The 13,417-nt window shown below is 56.3% G+C and overlaps 1 protein-coding gene across 2 annotated transcripts in view; it reads left to right on the forward strand.

Moving 5' to 3' along the window:
- HDAC7 (histone deacetylase 7) overlaps positions 1-13,417 on the forward strand; it is a 78,193-nt gene that overhangs the window by 16,647 nt on the left and 48,129 nt on the right. Inside the window, exon 1 of one of the 2 annotated variants that reach the window (XM_065659513.1) lies at positions 8,549-8,647. The exons of the other annotated variant lie outside the window; for it this stretch is intronic. The gene's annotated coding sequence lies outside the window, so the exon portion shown is untranslated. Of the gene's footprint in view, positions 1-8,548; positions 8,648-13,417 lie in introns of those variants that run through there. 2 annotated transcript variants of the gene reach the window in all.

Consider the following 13,417-nt stretch of genomic DNA (forward strand, 5'->3'; position numbering starts at 1 on the left):
CTCTGGCCCAATCCAGCCTCATGGTGTTCATGTGCTGGGACTGGAGTGCTTGTGTGAGCTCTGCATCCTTATTCATAGCGAGCAGGTATTGCTCCCTTGCCCCTGGCTGGGTTCTATCACCCTTTAAATGCTCCTTAGTCTTCACTGCAATCTGTGTATGTCTATTTGGGTCTTGCTCTGCTGTTGGATGAGAAAGATCCTTCTGCACTGAGAAATATTGCCCCTTGCAAACACCTCCGATCGTGGCTCATCCATCCCATAACCTTTCCCTGGCTGCACACAACGCTTTCAGCCTCTCATTGCACTGCAGGACTCTGAATCTTCACTCGTGTGCTCTGATGTTTTACCACCTTTCTTCAAGGGCAGATGCCAGAGCTGGGGCCCATCCTTGTGCCTTCAGAGGGGTGTTAGGCTTTGGAGGAGCCAAGCACATAGATCTGACAGTGGGACTTCCCTGAAGGCGTGAATTCATCTCACCTACGTTGAGAGGCCTTCACCTGAGCATCACTGTAAAGTCAATGGTAGGAGAAAACTGCTTATCTGGGGCATGAGTCATCTGGGCTGTTTTGGAGCTGCTCTGCCCATGGATTTCACACGTGGGTTGTCACTTGTGTGCGCATGGAAAGTCACCCTCTGAGGTCCGTTTGGTTGTTTTCTATCAGCCACCCTATGGCAAGCTGCTGCCTCCAGATCAATGTTTCCAGCTTGATAAGGAAATCTCAACTGCCTGGCCCAGGTTAAGAAACTGCTGCTTCTCTTTCAGCAGTTGCTGCCAAGTTTAAGTTGAACTCGGGTGCTTCCTGTGCTCAGACTGCCTCGGAAGAGCTTTAAGATGAATGCAAACTGTTTTTGCTGTGACCTGATGTGCTTTATGCCCCTAAAACGGTTGGAGAGGAGAAGCCACCGCAGAGCCCCATGAGCCACCCAGAGCCCTGTTTACTGGGGAACCCTCTGGTCCCATTTGGGGACCGAGCATGGACTGATGGCCAAGGAGACTGGGGGGTTCCAGCTGCTGATGCCAATGATCCCAGCAGCTCAGAGCAGTGCCCAGAAGCTTTTGTTCATTCTCCTGGTGTTTAGGAAAACACGGATTTGTCGGCTATTATTTCTTTATCTGGATACAAACCCTCTGGGCATTTTAAAGGGAAATAAACAGTTTCCAGGCACTCAGGGGGTGACATTTGCAAACTGCCATAAACTTCTACAGCCCTTTTGTGTGAAACTGTTGGACCTGAGCTCCTCCAATGAAAAAGGCAAGGAGGAGCTGTAGCAGTTGTAGACATGCGATGGGGCTTTCGTGTGTTGGCCATATCAGAGCTGCTTTAAAGATGTATCTAAAAGGCTGAAATCCGTAGAAACTCCTGTATAAGTTGAGCTGAGAGCATAGACTCATAGACTGGTTTGCGCTGGAAAGGACCTTAAGATCCAGTCCCAACCCCTGCCACGGGCAGGGACCCCTTCCACTGGAGCAGCTTGGTCCAAGCCCCTGTTTCCAACCCGGCCTTGAACACTGCCAGGGATGGGGCAGCCACAGCTTCTCCATTCAACCCATCCCAGTGTCCCAGCACCCTCACAGAGAAGAACTCCCTTATCTCCAACCTGAACAACCCCTGTTCCAGTCTGAACCCCTCACCCCTTGTCCCATAGCTCCAGTCCCTGATGCAGGTCCCTCTCCAGCATCCTTGGAGCCCCCTCCAGCCTCTGGAAGCTGCTCTGAGCTCTCCGAGCAGTTTCTCTCCTCCAGGCTGCACAGCCCCGATGTTCTCAGCCTGAGGAACCCATCAGCTTCCCTCAGAGCCTCCACATCCCACTGCAAAGGCTTGAAAGCGGGGTGGGAGGGATGGCGAAGCCACGGACTCGGCGCGTTTGCTCCCGGGGTCGGGAGGGGGCGCGGGGCCGCGTTGGCTGCCCGGTGCGGAGCCGGAGGCTGTTTCGAAAGCTGAGCTCAGCAGCGCGGCCCCGGCCCCTTCCCCTGCCCATTGTTGTGGTTTTACAATCACATTTTCCTGTTTTTCAAGCCCGTGTTTTTCTCTCCCCCGGGGCCGTCCGAAAGTCCCACGAGCGAGGCGGAGGAAAGCGGCTGCAGACCGGGAGCCAGCCCCGGCCCTCCGCTTGCTTTGCGCAATGCGAGGAGTGGGGTGTGTTTGGGGGGGGGAACCAGGCAGAAGCGTGCTTGATTTTCATCAGGACATGGAGCTGCTGGAGTGAGGCCAGGGGAGGCCACGAGGATGCGCAGGGGCTGGAGCAGCTGCCCTAGGAGCCAGGCTGAGAACACTGGGGCTGGAGCAGAGAAGCTGCGTGGAGACCTCAGAGCAGCTTCCAGTGGCTGAAGGGGGCTACAAGGATGCTGGGGATGGACTCTTCATCAGGGACTGGAGCGATGGGACAAGGGTGATGGGTTCAGACTGGAACAGGGGGAGTTCAGGTTGGAGATAAAGAAGCTCTTCCCTGTGAGGGTGCTGAGGCGCTGGCACAGGGTGCCCAGAGAAGCTGTGGCTGCCCCATCGCTGGCAGTGCTCAAGGCCAGGTTGGACACAGGGGCTCGGAGCACCCTGCTCCAGTGGAAGCTGTCCTTCCCCATGGCAGGGAGTTGGAACTGGGTGATCTTAAGGTCCTTTCCAACCCAAACCATTCTGTGATGCTATAAACGCTGTTGTGTTTTCAAGCCGCCGGTTCCTCTTTCCCGTGCTGCGGTTTCGCGCTCGGCAGCAGGAGGGTGAAGGTATTTCTGTTGCTCTGATTCAAGAAGGGCCTATTTAAAACAAAGCTTTCAGGCTGCCAGGTTCACTGTTCAGTTAAAAACACAGGCAGAGGAGGGGGCTCGTGGGGAAACGAGTTGGCTGGTGGCAGCCCCTTGAGGGCTTCTGCTTGGGGGTCCCTGAGGCTCCTCAGAGCCCAGGTCCCAGCTGAATCCATGGGGAGGACCCCCCACAGTGCAAGAGAAGGGCTGGTGAAGGAAAACCCAGGTTTATTATAGAAGTTCCTGTATGCAGAGTGTCCGCATGCTCTTTTGTATTTAAATATGAAGAGTTTTACACGCGGTGAATGAAAGTCAAGAAGTTGAAATGCTGAGCTCATCCAGTGGGATGCAACTGGAGTTAAAGCTGCATCGCGAGTGGGTCAACGCTTGCCCAGCATGGCCAGGACCTGCTCTAACCTCTCTTCCTTCACTTGTACAGCTTAGACCCTGAGAGAGGAAACACAAACACTTTAGTGCCCAAGATACGTCCCAAAGACCCAATCGATCCCACTGCTCTGTGCCTGGTTTCCCAAAGCATCGCCTGGCGCCTCCTTCCCAACCCAGCTGAGTGTTTCCCAATGCAGGGTGGCAATTGCTGCTCCCGTGTCACACATCAGCAAATAAAACAAGGCATCAAGGACTCTTGTACCTGAGTCAGCAGCTCGCCCACCTGCTTGTTGGGATGGCCTCAAACCTTCCCAAGCATCCCCAGTTCTATCCCAGCAGAGAAGAAATAGGGGGAAATCTGTGATGGAAAGTTAGGGTTGAGAGGAGTGCTTTAATCCCTGCTTTGATCCCTGCTTGTGCTGGTTTGCAGAGGGATGCCAGGCAGCACCATGCAGGGCTCCCCAGTGCCACCAGGACCATAAGGCTGGAGCTGAGGCCAGCAGGAGGGTGGTTTTATGTGGGATCTGAGGAGATGGAGCAGGTTTCTGTTCCCATTACATCTCCAAACCTGCCAGTGCTGGGATGTGCTGCTGTGGGTGCTGTGTTCCCTGTGACAGCTTCATCTCCCAACAGTGGGGTAGTAACATCCCTGCCTTGGCCTGTAGGTGGAAGATAGGAGCATGCTTGGAGCAGATGCTGTGTGCTGGAGCATCAGCAGATGATTTGCAGCTCCTGAGTGAGAGCGAGCTGATTTTCAGCATCTTCTAATGAGGCTAAAGCATCATTCTGCAGCCCAGGGAGCCAAACTACACCCGAGACAAGCAGAGCCCCATTTCCCCTGGAAAGCAGGAGAAACCTTCACTCCTTTACCTATTTTGTGGGGCCTGTAAGTGAAGGGACCTGATGAGAGGAGAGCTTTGTGGTTGCAGGCAGTGGAGTGTGGGGATGGAGGGAAGAGGACATCATCAGCACAAAGACAAGGCAGATGCTGTTGGGCTGTCCCTGAGGCTGTGGGTCCATCCACAGCTCTGTGCACTCCCCTCTTATGCTCACACAGCCCCTGTTTTACTCCCTGCAGAGCCATGGGGTTGCAATCAGTCCCAATGAGGGAATGCTGGCTGCTGCTCCCTGATTTTGCCATGTTCTTCCCTGTGGTTAGCAGGATCCCCGTGCTTGAAGAGTCCTCATGGTGCCAGGCGCTCTCCTGCTCACCACCAGCGATCCCAGGCAGTGCTGTGTTCCAGGGCTCCCGTTAGGACAGCCCCATCACGCCAGGAGAAAGCTGGCTGGTGCCCAGATTCCCAGCGTGGCTCCATAAAGCAGGGCGGGCCGGGAGCAGAGCACGTCCGAGGATGCTTCCTCCGGGAGCATCTGCCACCTCCTATGGGCCCTCTTCCTCATCCCAACATTCCCACTTGCAGCAGGCATGGGAAGGGGAATGAGGTGGTCCTGAGTGGGGCAGGAGGTGGTGGCTGGGGGTCTCTGGGGTGGTCCTGGATGGGCACAGAGGCTGGGAGAGCTGCTGAGAACGGGGGTCCCGATGCCTCCCCATACACAGGTCTCCTCGGGGCATATGCCCGGCCTTGTGGCTCCTGCCATTTGGGAGGCCAGGAGTGCACCCCCAGCCCTGGAGACATTCCCAGCCTAATCCTTACATTTTCCAGCTCTCTGGAGCGTGGTGGGATGGGTGGGAGCTAGGAAAGCACGCCTGGCTCTTCATCCAACAGGGAACCACCACCATTGTCCACCCTGCGTCCCCATCCCAGGCAGAACAAGAGCATCTCCTGGCTCTCCTCCACCCCGAACATGGGGCTGAGCCTATGCAGGGCTGCTGCAGGATGAATCCCCCTGCACCCTGAGCGGCTGCTGGGAAGCTTGGCTGAGCCCGAGCAGCTCTGGGTGTCTTTGTCTCCTCCACCAGCACTCCGAGGGTTGCACAGTGGATGGGGGTGAAGCACATTCATCTCCATCGGTCAAAATAGCGCACTTCTTCTGCACACATCCCCTCCCCGGGCACAGCAGAGCCCCAGCCCTGCTGGCACTGGTCTGGATGGGAGGAGAGACTCCAGAAAGGGAAACTGTGCCTAAAAATACTGCCTGGCCTTCCGAAATAGTCCTGGGTGAGGATCTCGACTGTCCCAAGGCTGCGGCTGCTTCAATTCCCCAGTAACTTCAGGCTGAGTTTGGGCCACCTGCATGGATCCCAGTGGGATCTTTCTGCCCTTGGAGCTGGGTTTTGCTCTTTGTGTGGGGTTGTAAGAGGAGGAGTGCCCCATCCCTGGCAGTGCTCAAGGCCAGGTTGGATGGGGCTTCAAGCAACCTGCTCTAGCGGAAGGTGTCCCTGCCCGTGGAAGTGGATGAGGTTTAAGTTCCCTTGCGACCCAAACCAGGGCAGGCTGTTTGGGCCTCACCACTCAGTCAGGATCAGTGAGGTTTGGAGAGATTGGAAGTAAAAGGGAAGGAAAGGTTGATCCAGAAGAAAACTGGCATAGAAGAAAGGGAATGAGAAAGCCCCAAAGGTGAGATGCACCATGAATGGCTGCATGTTGACCCCCAAAATAACCACTTGGTAACTGGAGCTTACAAGTGCATGCCAGCCCATGTGCACACTGTATGCTTGACGTGTAGCTTCCTATATTCTCTCCTGGTATAGTAAGAACAAGCCAAATAGCTCAGTAAACCCACAGCCCTCCCATGTTTCAGTGTTCAGCTCACTGCGTATGCACGGATGGAGCTCTGGAGATGCAGTGGAGCAGTGGCTCCTCCAGGTCTCCTCACCCTTGGGATGAGGTTTTGCATCTGGAGTGGTTTCTTTGAACAAGAGAAGTGTCATTCAGTGGGCAGAGAACCCCCTGTGCTTTGGATCGCCTGGAAAAGCAGCTCTTCTCTTGCAGAGGATCTGAGGGCAAAGAGCCACTGTCACAGGCGGGGCACCCTGTGCCTTTGAATGGGATCTGAAGCCCCTGAGCACCACTTCCTTGGGGCTGAATTTGGCTCAGTCTCTTCCTTTGAGGTGTTAGATCCCCTGTGGGGATGCTCCTGTCTGGGGGATGCTCCCACTGTCCTGCCCTTATCTCATCCCCTTCTCTACCCACTGTGTCCAGCAGCATCCCAGCCTTGATACCCCGGAGAGGGTCCATAGATGAGCTGCTGCAGCAGGGTGATGGGAGAACCCCGGGAGCAGGGAGAGCTGCTGGGAAACACGAAGGAGAAAGGTGTGTCCTAAGCCTGCAATTTCATACAATTGAGGAGTTTCACTCGGGGCTATGCGGAAGTGTCTGCAATTAGGTGTGCAAAGCTCTCCTGGGGTTAGGGCCTCCTGCCAGCGGGTTTGCTGCCCTTTTCTCAGCACTTCTGTGGCTTGGATGCTCACCCAGCACGGGGCGGACGCAGGGTCACGTTTGGCTTCTAATGACAAGGATTTGAGCCATGGTCCCACTGCCTTGGGTCCTTCTAAGCATGCAGAGGAACAAGCAGCTCATAGCCCCTCCTTTCGAAGCAGCTCTGCTCTATATGATATCATATTTATTGGGTATGAGACAACCTGACTCCCTCCTTCCGGAGATGAGGGTGCTCCTGGGTGCTGCCATGGGTGAGCAACCTGAATTTGGGTCTCATTCTAATGAACTGGAGCCTCCAGAGCTTTGATCAGCACCCAAAGACATCCGCTTGTCCCAGGGTGGCTCGTGTTTTAAGGGGAAACATCACCCGGTCCCACTGGGATGCAGAGATGGGGGATACCGGAACCTGGCTGGAGTACCAGAAACCAGGGATGCTGCCTGCTGGATGTCTGAAAGGCAACCTAAATATTCATGTGGGGTTTGGAGCACCTGAATAGGAATGTTTGGAACAACTGCAATTAAAGAGCTGCTCTGCTGCTTGAATTTAAAGCAGACTGTGATCCACATAATATTCTGGATTAACAGTATTCAATTTTCAAAGCGAATACACTAAAGTCTAATATAAATAGCAGTGGAAAAGGCTGGAAAGCTCTGTGGCTCCTTCCTGCTTGCGCATCCCGTATCTTCCTAAAGCCACCCTTCTCCTTACCAGCCGGATGCATCAAATCCAAATGATGGGGCCACTTGAAAGCACTTGTCCTTGCTGACTGAGTCCCAAAGAAAGGGGCAGGAAACGGCACCAATCTGCCAAAGAGAGCCCCGTGTTGCCAGCTCTGAGTCTGCGCTGCCGCAGGGCTCCAACTGCAGCCTTTGGGTTTCAGCGTTTTGAAGTAAATCCGTGGTGGAAGAGTGGGTTCCAGAACTTAATGAAGTGAATGAATGTGGGCTCGGGGTCCAGCCTCAAGAGGTTTTAAACGGGCAGATCCTGGTTTTGCCTCTTGAAATGTGCCTGTGGGTTGTGTTGTTTTCTCTCTAGCAAAGAGCTGGCGGGGTTGGGGAGCGGCAGCGCTTCCTACTGAAGAGCTCTTGCTGCAAGGGGAGTTCTCTTCAGTTGCTGCGTGTAACCAGCCTGAGCCTTACCTTTACTGTACCTGGGGTTTATCAGCTGTAGGGAAGCTTCTCTGGGGCTCACTGGTCTCAGAGGGATGGGTTTGATAGGGGAGGAGCCGTTGAACCTGCAGAGGATGAATTCAGGCGCTTTACTAGGGGACAACGTTTAGATAGAACTGAAACAGTCTCTATCTGAAGCAAACATGAAACCCAAGGATGGCACCAAAGACACAGCACAGATGAACCCTCCAAAGGCAGCAGCCCCAGCACTTAAACCTGTGAGTGCTTTAAGGCATTTTGGTTTGGGGGGGGTTTACATCGCACTGAGCCATCGCCAGGGTTCTGCCCCGCTGTTCCTTGTGGTACAGAGGATGCTTTCCTGTTTGCTCCGCTTGCTGCACTGCCTGCCCCACGCATGTGTGCGCATGGATGGCCCTGGGAGCACAGCGGAGCACCCCGGTGCCGTGGTGAGCAGCAGCTCCCGGCCTGATCCATGGGGATCCCGGTGCACAGGCGATGCTTTTCCAGCCCGGGCGTGCAGCGGGATGGGCCGAGGGGCTCTGCACACCCACGGCGGGAGCCCCGGTTTGGCTCAAACGGGTGAATCCCGGTTCTGCCCAGAAGTGCAGGGTCCCGGGGGCAGGGTCCCGGGGGCAGGATCCCAAGTGCAGGATCCCGGGGGCAGGGTCCGGGGCTGGTCCCGGTGCCCGCCGCCGCTGCTCCCCGTTCCGCTCCCCTCACCCCGGGTTCGGCCCCGGGCGCGGTTCTGTTCGGTTCGGCCCGGCCCGGCCCTGCCCGGGGGGGGCCGGCGCCATTGGCCGCTGCGCGGGGCGGTGCCGGCCGCAGACCGCGCCGGGGGCCGGGCCGGGCCGGGCCGCTCCTCCCCTCCGCTCCCCGCCCGGTTCCGGTGCGGCGGCGGCGGCGCAGGTGGAGCCGAGCCGCCCGCGGAGCCCCGCGCCCGCCGCCCTGCGCGGCCCGGCCGGGGGCCGCTCCCGCCCGGCTTCGCCGCCGCCTGAGCCCGCGGTCGCAGCGGCCTCGCCTTTGTCCCCGCCGCCGGCCCCGGCCCGAGGTAGGCACCGGGGACGCTTCCACGGGGGCGGGCGCGGGTCCGACACCACCGAGGCCTCCTCAGGGCCGAGCCCCCGGCCCGGTGCAGGAGAGGCCTCGCCTGGGCCAGGCCTGGCCCCGTTCCCCGCGCACCCCCGGGGCAGCCCCGGCCGGGCCCCTGGGGCTGGGCAGGCCCCCGGGAGCGGGATCCTGGAGCCGGGCCCTGCGTTCAGCGGGGTCCAGGAGCCCCCTCTGCGGCCTGGCCTGGGTCGGGGGGGTCCCGCTCACAGGGGTGGTTGTTGGAGCCCTGCGGCTGATGGAGCCCCGGTGCCACCGGGTCCGCAGTGAGCTCGGTGCGGATGTTGAGGTGCAGGTGATGGTGCACCCGTATCGATGTTGAGGTGCTGGTGATGGTGCACCCATATCGATGTTGAGGTGCAGGTGGTGGTGCACCCATATCGATGTTGAGGTGCAGGTGATGGTGCACCCATATCGATGTTGAGGCACTGGTGATGGTGCACCCCGTATTGATGTTGAGGTGCAGGTGGTGGTGCACCCATATCGATGTTGAGGTGCTGGTGCTGGTGCACCCGTATCGATGTTGAGGTGCTGCTGGTGGTGCACCCATATTGATGTTGAGGTGCAGGTGATGGTGCACCCATATCGATGTTGAGGTGCTGGTGGTGGTGCACCCATATTGATGTTGAGGTGCTGGTAATGGTGCACCCATATTGATGTTGAGGTGCTGCTGGTGGTGCACCCATATCGATGTTGAGGTGCAGGTGATGGTGCACCCGTATCGATGTTGAGGTGCAGGTGGTGGTGCACCCATATCGATGTTGAGGTGCTGCTGGTGGTGCACCCATATCAATGTTGAGGTGCAGGTGATGGTGCACCCATATCGATGTTGAGGTGCTGGTGATGGTGCACCCATATCGATGTTGAGGTGCTGCTGGTGGTGCACCCATATCGATGTTGAGGTGCTGCTGGTGGTGCACCCATATCGATGTTGAGGTGCTGGTGATGGTGCACCCGTATCGATGTTGATGTGCAGGTGGTGGTGCACCCATATCGATGTCGAGGTGCAGGTGATGGTGCACCCATATCGATGTTGAGGCACTGGTGATGGTGCACCCTGTATTGATGTTGAGGTGTAGGTGATGGTGCACCCATATCGATGTGGAGGTGCTGGTGATGGTGCATCCTGTATCGATGTTGAGGTGCTGCTGGTGGTGCACCCATATGAATGTTGAGGTGCTGCTGGTGGTGCACCCATATCGATGTTGAGGTGCAGGTGATGGTGCACCCATATCGATGTTGAGGCACTGGTGATGGTGCACCCATATCGATGTGGAGGTGCTGGTGATGGTGCATCCTGTATCGATGTTGAGGTGCTGCTGGTGGTGCACCCATATGAATGTTGAGGTGCTGCTGGTGGTGCACCCATATGAATGTTGAGGTGCTGCTGGTGGTGCACCCATATCGATGTTGAGGTGCTGGTGATGGTGCACCCATATTGATGTTGAGGTGCTGGTGATGGTGCACCCCGTATTGATGTTGAGGTGCTGGTGATGGTGCACCCATATCGATGTTGAGGCACTGGTGATGGTGCACCCCGTATTGATGTTGAGGTGCTGGTGATGGTGCACCCATATCGATGTTGAGGCACTGGTGATGGTGCACCCTGTATTGATGTTGAGGTGCAGGTGATGGTGCACCCATATCGATGTTGAGGTGCAGGTGGTGGTGCACCCCGTATCAATGTTGAGGTGCAGGTGATGGTGCACCCGTATCAATGTTGAGGTGCTGCTGGTGGTGCACCCATATCGATGTTGAGGTGCTGGTGATGGTGCACCCTGTATTGATATTGAGGTGCTGGTGGTGGTGCACCCGTATCGACGTTGAGGTGCTGGTGATGGTGCACCCATATCGACGTTGAGGTGCAGGTGGTGGCTTCCAGAGCAGTGGATCCACCCCTGGAGGAGATGGGTGAGCGCCTGGACAAGCTGAGGGAGTGATTCAGGCTCATGAGGCTGGGCGATGCCTGCAGACCTGCGGCCACCTTGGATGGGTTTAGGTAAGGTCAACCTGAGCCTCTTGTTTCCTGGAATCCTTTTGTCACCTTTCCCTTCTGAAGGCACTTGCAGGCAGCGAAGCTTTAGGGGCAGAGGAGCGGCAGCAGCAGCAGCTCTGCTGGGTTGCATCCTCCTTGGCTGTATTTAAAATCCCTCTTTCTCTCCGGATCCCTTGTTGGGAAAGGATGCGAGGAGCTGTCAATACCCCGAGTAGCCCAGATCTCTCTGGAGCCAAAGCAGCCCACAGATCTGTGAGTCGTCCAGGATTTGCCCTATGCTGGCAATCCCAGAAAGCTGATCTTCCCACACCTTCTTCCATGGGAAAGGTATTATCCGGGGTTTGGCCATGTCAGGAGGCTCTGCTGAGTAATGGGATGTTGGGAGGCTCTGCAGAGGCGGTGTTGAGATGCGCTGGACCTGGCTCAGTGGCGGGTGTGCGGGAGAGACGAGGTGTCACTTGTCATAGGAGAGGAAAGGAAGGGAGCGCCTGAGGATTTGGCCTGGTTTTGCCCAACTGGGTGCTCTGTAAGTGGCTCCTGCCCTGGGTTTATTCCAGCAGCACACACCAGGAGGATGGGGAGGGTGGGCCCCGTGCTCTGAGGGTCCGGATGTGATACCCCTGACCAGATGTTTGCAGGGGATTTCAGCCTGGAAATCAGAGCCGTTCTCAGGAGATCGCTGGTGCTTCCTGGTTTGCAGTGAGGATCGGAGGACTTCAGCACTTCCTACTCGGCTGCCTGATGCGAGCGGGAAGTGGGAGCATGAAAATGGCAGCAGAAGTGCTTGCAGCGAGGCTGGAAGCTCAATAGGAGTAAGGGCGTGGGATGGCAATGAGGTTAGACCTGTCCTGAATGGTCCTGAACCTCTGGATGTGCCATTTGGGAATGGCCAAGTCACAGTGTCAGGGCCGTCTGCAAGTGTCTGTCGTGTCCTGGGACAGCGTAGCAGGAGGATGGAGGTGAGCGTGGATGGGTGCATGTGAGTGCGGCTTTTCCTGCAGTTTAAGTGGCTTTGTTGGATCCTGCTGAGGCTCAGACTGGAATGTCCCCAGGGCAGGGAGAGGCTCCTGCTCTGGCTTGGTGCTGGGTGCTGTCCCGTGTGGCTCTCATCTGGTAGAGGTGTTTCAATGCGACCGATGATGTATCTGGATAGAAACGTGATAAACTTCATGTCCTCATGAGACTGTGGGTCTGGATTTGCCTTGTACCTCTGGCAGAGATGGGGAATCCAGGCCTGTGGTGGCTGGAACATGAGTGTCACCCCTGTGGCCCTGGGTTCTGTGTTCACCCTTCACTGGGCTGTGAAGATCCAGGTTATACCTGGTGCTGGGAGCAGAGGTTGCTTGCTAAGGACTTTTGATACCTAGGGATGTGAGTGGCCACTCCGATGGCTTTGGGATACATGGCTTAAGCCAAACAGTTCTCCCACTGTGGGGCACTGGGATAGGAACAGCTTTTGGGAAGCTGAAAACCAGTGCTGCAAAGCCCCTAACCATTTGGAAACTGGTGGAGAAAAATGAGGCTGGAAAGTGGTGGATTTGGAGTCGGTGGCTCAGATTTTCAGGCTTTTTCCTGTTCAAACGCTGGGCCATAATGTTTTTCCGTGCTTTTCCAGAGCGCCTGGGAGATCCTGCCATCGTGTTCTGAACAGCTGGGACCTTGGGGAGGGGAGAAAACAAACAAGCGTGTTGGCACTGCTCCGAAAGAGGCAGCTCCTTCAGCCCCGCTGCCTGCCTCTCATAGAGGAGGGGTGCGAATCTCCTCTTCAGCGTTGGTTCCGACAACAAGACCTTAGTTTTTCTGCTCTGACTTATTACCTTTTGATCTCCTTCCAGCCCCGTAGCTCCTCTCTTGTACAGAGGGACGGGACGTGAGTCAGTCTGAGCTGCTGAGTCCTTCCCGATGTCTGCGTCTCATTCCCTTGCTATGCTCCCTGAAGGCAGGAATGCGTCCGTCCCCAGTTCAGGCTTTGCCAGCTTCCTACGAGCAGCTTCTTTGCTGACTTTTGTGACGCTGGTAAAATGGGGGAGATGACAGAGAAGGCAGAGAAGCGTGTCCTGGCCAGGCTGAGCTTGAACAGGCTGCTTGCAGCTGGGTGGGCTCGTGTCAGACTTGAGCAGCACTCTGTGACCGAGGCTTTGAGAGCCCTACGTGGTCTCTCATCTGCTGCTCTGGGTGCCCTAAAAATACTGCCCAAACCCCTCCTGCTTGCAGGCTGCAAGCTGTGCTGTTTTCCTGCCTTTGCTGGTGCTTCAACGCATGGGGTTTGTTTCTGGTCTCTTCAGATGTTGTCCAGGTTGAATTGCCTTACCCAAAGAGCAGGGCTGGGCCTGGAGTATGTTGGGGACATATATATATATATATGACCTCTGTCACTCACAGGAGGTCTGAGTTGGGACGTTTGCTGCATGATGTGATGGTGTCATGAAGCTTTCAAGGGGGTGTACGGAGCGCCAGAGGCATACAGGGGGTGGTGGGGTTGCAGTGGGAGTTGCTAGTGTTGTTAATATTAACTTCTTAGCAGGAAAACTGGAGTCTGGTGAAGTTTAGGAGAGCAGCTCCGTCCTGCACAATGCAGACGAAGGGTTTGTTTTCTTTCCCTGCCTTGGAGAGCTCTGTCTTCTCTTGAAACTGTCTTCCAGATATAGCAGCAGTTGCTAACACTGAATGAATGTGTGCTGAATTTAGGCTGCTGTGTGTTGTGCAGGCTTCGGTCGT

Source organism: Lathamus discolor, chromosome 23, assembly GCF_037157495.1.
Source record: "Lathamus discolor isolate bLatDis1 chromosome 23, bLatDis1.hap1, whole genome shotgun sequence".
Lineage (NCBI taxonomy): Eukaryota > Metazoa > Chordata > Aves > Psittaciformes > Psittacidae > Lathamus > Lathamus discolor.